The sequence below is a fragment of the Lethenteron reissneri genome, chromosome 25 (genome assembly GCF_015708825.2).
Source record: "Lethenteron reissneri isolate LAM-NWPU_2019-01 chromosome 25, ASM1570882v1, whole genome shotgun sequence".
Taxonomy (NCBI): Eukaryota; Metazoa; Chordata; class Hyperoartia; order Petromyzontiformes; family Petromyzontidae; genus Lethenteron; species Lethenteron reissneri.
In genome coordinates, this window is record NC_083803.1 from 4,833,723 (window position 1) to 4,839,809 (window position 6,087).

The following is a 6,087-nucleotide window of genomic DNA, read 5'->3' on the forward strand; positions in this document are numbered from 1 at the left end:
CTCGCACTCGCGGGATCGATTTATTTGTCCTCTTAACCGCGTCGTTTCGAGCGAATGACTGAATGAAGCGAGGCACTTGAAATAGACTAAGTTTTTTTATTTTACCACACGAAGCGGGCTCATCGTGCGGAAATGTAAAGCAGCCAAATACTCTGAACGCAAGTTTTAAATGTGGAGGGAAGACCCCGGAGGACCCCGGAGATGCATCTGCACGACCGCGGAAAGAGAGACACGGAAACTCCAAAAATACAGCAGGCGTCGGGGTCAGGGTCAGGGTCGGGGATCGAACCCACGACCTCCTGCATACTGGGCAATGGAGATAACATCTCACCACTACGGCGCCCCTTGACGGCTTAGCTGCGTGTCGAGCTCTGGTTCCCGTGCCGTGGTCTGCGGACCGCCGGAGAGGAAGTGGAACCGCGGAGCCGTTGCACATCTGTTAAAACGTTTGAATTATAAAGAAGTAATATTTTTTTTAAACTTTTTTTTTAAACACGCTTTTATGAGAAGACTCCAGGAAGTGTCCCCGAAGCTTGCCATAACGTAAGGGACCCTGGCCAATTGCAGCCAACGTCAGTTGAACGTGGACAATTAGACCCAAGCTGAAACATATCATTAAAAAGAATGTTTCAAATTTGTATTTTTATGATAGAATATAGTATTGTCATCAGTATGACATAAGTATGCCGAGTTTGCAGTCGGTACCACATTGGGAAGTGGTTTAAAATGGAGTTAGAATATTTGAGGATACGACAACAACAACAGACAGTGAGTTAAAAGAAAGCGTGTAATAAAAAAACGACTGAATCCTCTCTGCCATAAGTACAGGTTTAAAGACGTGCAAACGCCAAATAAATACGTATTACAAAGGCATGAAATCTGCATGAACCACGCGTGCATGATGAACTCACGGGTTAATACAGAGCTGCGGGGGACAGCGTTGTGGGCAGCGAACAGAGAAGGCGCTGGACTTTGCGTACTTCTATGCTCCCCGCCTGCAACCCGCACTGACCAGCGAGCTGAAGAATTTTTAAATGACCCCCCACGATCTCCATAGAGTGGGGAGGAGAGGCCCTCGTTCGTCCAGCAGTTGATTGGCAAAGCGACCTGAGACCGCTGGCTGGTCCTGGGACGCGCGTGGGGCCATGGCATAGACGAGCAGTCGGAGCGCGCGTGTCCGCGTGGTAGCAGAGAGAGAGAGAGAGGTTCGGGTTAGCCATGGCGACCCTGGTTAATACTGCCGGGTGTATTAAACCCACAATTGTACGTCTGATCCCGACGGGTTTATTCGAAGGAAGAAAAAAATGACGCGTGGTAGTCCACGTGGTGTCGGCGTCACGGTCCCAATTTAGAAGCAAAACATTCCCGAAAAAGAAGCCTCCGTAAGTGGGGGGGGGGAAGGGGGGGAACCACAGAGCAGCATCGTTCACCCCCCCCCCCACATCACCACCCCACACACTTCGCCGTGGCCTGAACGTGCACATAGCCTGGCACAGGCGCCGTGGTGACGCCACCGCCAATTAGTGGCGAACGACGGTTCTTGATGATGTTGTTTCGGAAGACGAACCAATTAACCGGCTCCACCACACCTCCATCACACCACCACACCTCCACCACATCTCCAATTCACCTCCACCACACCTCCACCATACCTCCACCACACCACCATACCTCCAATCCACCTCCACCACACCTCCAATCCACCTCCACCACATCACCATACCTCCAATCCACCTCCACCACACCACCATACCTCCAATCCACCTCCACCACACCTCCAATCCACCTCCACCACACCACCATACCTCCAATCCACCTCCACCACACCTCCAATCCACCTCCACCACACCTCCACCGTACCTCCACCACACCACCACATCTCCACCACACCTCCGCCACCCCTCTCGGGAAGGGCGCTTGGGGCGAGCTCCCCGCCCTTGCTAACTTACCACATTGCACGGCGCTCTCTGTGCGAGCCATCATCAGCAGCTTCTACGGGAGCACCCCGCCGAGTTCTCGCGCTGCCTCCGCGTGGCCTGGAGGCGAGGGCGTCTCGGGGCAGCAGATGTCCTCGTCTCGGTGTGGTCCCGAACGCTCCTCCCGCCGCTCAGAGTCATTTCGTTAATGCCCCATTAATCATTTTCTCTGCGCGTCAGAAAAGGAAGTCCGCATCGATTTCGGTGACGCAAGCGAAGGAGGACGCATTTCCCCGCCTGTCACCAGTTCCCAATTAACCGCAACAAACAGCGCGCCGGGTGGCTTCCTCCCTGACCGCGACGCGCCAGCACTTCTGTCACCGACGATGCCTCTTTGACGCAGGCAATGAACGCCGTCATCCTGACCCTGACTAGGCTCGGCCTCGTGGCAAACGTCGGGGCTTTTAGTCATGGGGGGGGAGGGGGTGGTGCTTGGTGGAGCTCCCGAGTCAGTAACGAAACGAGTCGGGTCAGGCCGTCCTCGTGTGCAGCTGTGAACGTCGCCTCGCTGCGTCGCCTCCAGAACCTCGGGTTGAACACATTTGGCTTTGGCATCCGCAAGCGCGCACGCTCGGCGCATTCTGGCTTCACTTTCACCCGCCCTCCCGCCGTGTTTTCACTTCTCCGCGTGTCTCTCGACCATGTGGCTGACACAACCGTCGCCCCTCTGTGCTGCACGTGGATGCCCGCATCTTGTCGGCAACTCGGACCAGTCGTCCCCCCCCCCACCCCCCCGGTGCATTTTGCGGGATGATTTTCTTGGAGGGAAGGGGGCGCCCCTTTCCCCCCGCGGAGTGGTGCTGCGTGGAATAACGCGCGCTACGACGGTTTGGCAGAAGTACAATGTTGGAGGACTTGCAGGGAGTCATTATGAGTTATTCCACCCAAATGTGCGGTAAAACTCATGTTCCACTAATTAAAATGGATTTCATTTCCCTCTCAAGATGACTGCAGGCATCGGTTTCACGAAGAATGGGTGCGGGTGGAGACTGCTGCGAGATGTGAATGTGCCTCTGTTCTTAGTCGGAAAGAGAGGCATGCTTCAGATCCTCTCTACAGCCCCCTTGGTCAACACACTGCTGGATGAAGATCTCCCCCACGTCGTGTCAGTCCATGGGGGTTTTTTATGACCATACTTCACTCCGTTTGGTCACGGCAGGTTGAAGGGTGGGGACTCAGGAGTGGGTCAGATGTCACTCAGCACTGATGTTCGCTGTGGCCGAGAAGCGAACCTACGATCTGGTTCATAGCGCAGTGCCTTAACCTCTGCGTCCACTCCTCAGTTATCCCCCCCCCCTTGTTTAAAGACGAGCCTGTGCTCTGTTAGCCTCTAACGCCCTCTCACCCTTCCACTTGGCTTATGTCTCTAATAATGACTTCATAAATAAACAATACACATAGTATGCATTGGGATTTCTCAAAATCCCAGGAGCCCACAAACAAGCAGACAGCATTTAATTACTTGGAGGATGTTGGTGTTTTCCAATTTATTTTGTTAATTCGTGCAGGTGAGAACTCAAACGATACCAGGATAAACTCAAGTGCAATACGGTAGTGACGATCTGGGTCACTAAGCATGCCAAAAGCAAACCGCGTTAAAAAAAATTTGAGCAAAAACAACTACCGCATCTATCACTTGAGGAATTGAAAAGTAATGGCAAAACATAATTCCCCGCAGCGCAAATCGTCTCAGGCAGAGATTACCCCCGGGTTTGAAACGCAGCACACATTTTGACTCGTGCGGTCCACAGGAGCGTACAATGCCGAGACTTCGACGCAAAGTTTTCACCGGCGCAACAGCTGGACGGAGGAAAACAGAAAAAAAAACGAAAACACATTTCAAAACATTTATTTTGGCACGACATTAAAAACGCATTCGACTGGCCAGAGAGCGGCCTTCACCTGGCCAGACGGCACCAGGAGGCTCATTAGCTCAAGGCTGACGACGGGGCGACCTTGCCTTGAGCGAGAGCCTCATTAGGCCGCGGGCACCGAGCCTTGGACCTTTCCGTTTTGAAACGGCCCTCGGGCTGTTATGGGGCCGCAGGGACGAGCAGGCGTGGGGTACCCCCGTCGTGGTGCCGTACCCCGTGTTTGTGTTCGCTGCCGCAGTAAGCTTGTGACAGCCCCGTGTTGATTATAATGTCACCAAGGGAGGCCGTGGGGCCACATCTTGACAATAGCCGCGGCAAGTGCCATTGCGGTGGGGGGGGGGGGTGCATCAAACAACGCGGCCGCGTTCTTTCATCGAAGGTGTTTTTATTTCGTAAATGTTTATTAAAACTGTGACTTCAAGAGTAATGAAGTAAAGGATGGCGTTAACCGCCACGGTCTCCAATGCCACCTGGGTGCCACAAAGTCCGTAGAGCCCGGGGTTAGATTTGTTTAATATTTCATGTGCCGGTCGAACATACACCACCTGCATGCATATTTAAGTTTGTTTTTATTGTGTTGTTGCTGTGCTCACGCACCACGGGTTTCCAGCGTAAAAATCCAACTAAACTTTAAAGCTGTCGCGGAAAAATAAAATGTGAGTAGAACCATTTATTTGACATGACCAATAGCAATTAAACGTGTGACTGCTGCAAGGCCGTTATTATAATATATATTGGGGGACCTCCCCCAATATTCAAATATGCTCAAAATGTCCCCCCCAATATATTGCTGTAAAATAGATTTCTGTTTATATGATTGTGGTTATGGTTGTACTTTATTAATCCCTAATCTCTGCCATTACATACAATGAAACAAGACAAGGTAAAAATAAAAAAAACAGAGCAATGTAATACAATACACTATTATACATTATTGTAAAATAAAAAGTCCATCCCATGTGTTAGCGAATTTTTAAAAATATTTTAGGCAGGGAATGGCAGGGAATTAGTTTTCAAATGTAGATTTTTTTTTCGGGGAGGGGGGCCCACACCCCCTGGAAAATGTGGTCCCCCCCAATGTTGACTCCATGGCTACGGCCTAGGACTGCTGATATTTAAAAATGAGAAACCCGTGACATAATTAACTTCTGTTGGCCTTATAGCGAAGTAACTACCATGAATCGTGTGCCTCGGTACTAATCTTAGCTCTGGGCACATGGCTCCAATCTATTATTGTGCCTCACACAGCCGTGGTGGTGAAGGTAGAGGTGGTGGTGGTGGTGGTGAAAATGTCAGTTAAGTAGTTGGTGGTGATTCAGGTGGTGGCTGAGGAGGTAGGTGGTGCTGGTGGTTTAGATGGAGATGCACCTCCACGGCTCAACACCGGTGACGATTATTTGAACCGGTCCTGGGCCTCCCCTAGGTCGACTCAGCCTCAAATGAGTACCTGCTGCGGTGTGTAAACATCGCCACTGGGGAGACAAAGGCGGCCGGGCGTGGTGTTGGCCACCCACCCCCTCGTGTGCCGTGCCGGCCTTTATAGGTACTCACTAACAGTACTTGCCCCTAAAGTCTGTTAAGGCTATACGGGGGATCTTTGTCTTTGTGTTTTAGAAGGAGATGCAGGCGGTAGAGATCACGGTGGTGGTGGTGATGGTTTAGGATGTGGAGCCCGAGACCTAGACAGATGGTGGCGGAAAATGTGATGCAGGGTGGTTGTGGTTGTGATGATTTAGGTGGTGGTGGTGGTGGATGTATTCGGAACACTATCAGGCAGGAAAAGAGCTGCGTGGACCGACTTGTGAGTGAAACGAGCCCTCTGGCACTATCACAGATGCACAACGCGGAGCCTGTGATGCAAATGTCTGTGGGAATTCAAGTTCTTTAGAAGCAATAGCACCTTAATATTTAGTGAGAATGTCCATACAAAACACTTAACAGGTGGGGAAAGCAGCACATTCAAATAAGTATAAAGAGATGACGAAGAAGCCTGCATGCTAATGATTCCTGAAAGACTGCCGCAACATTTCCTCTAAAAAAAATAAGCACCTGAAGGAAACCAAAATGCCCCAAAAGCCGCCTTTAGATCCAGGAGACATAAAGCCTCCGATCTAGTGCCAACGCCACAACACAAACCCGTGCAATGTTGTGAATTCCAAACTTCCCAAACCCCCAAATCCTCACAGCAAAGGGCTGGCACGTGGCGCTCATCCTCTATGGGTCAGTCCTGGATCCGC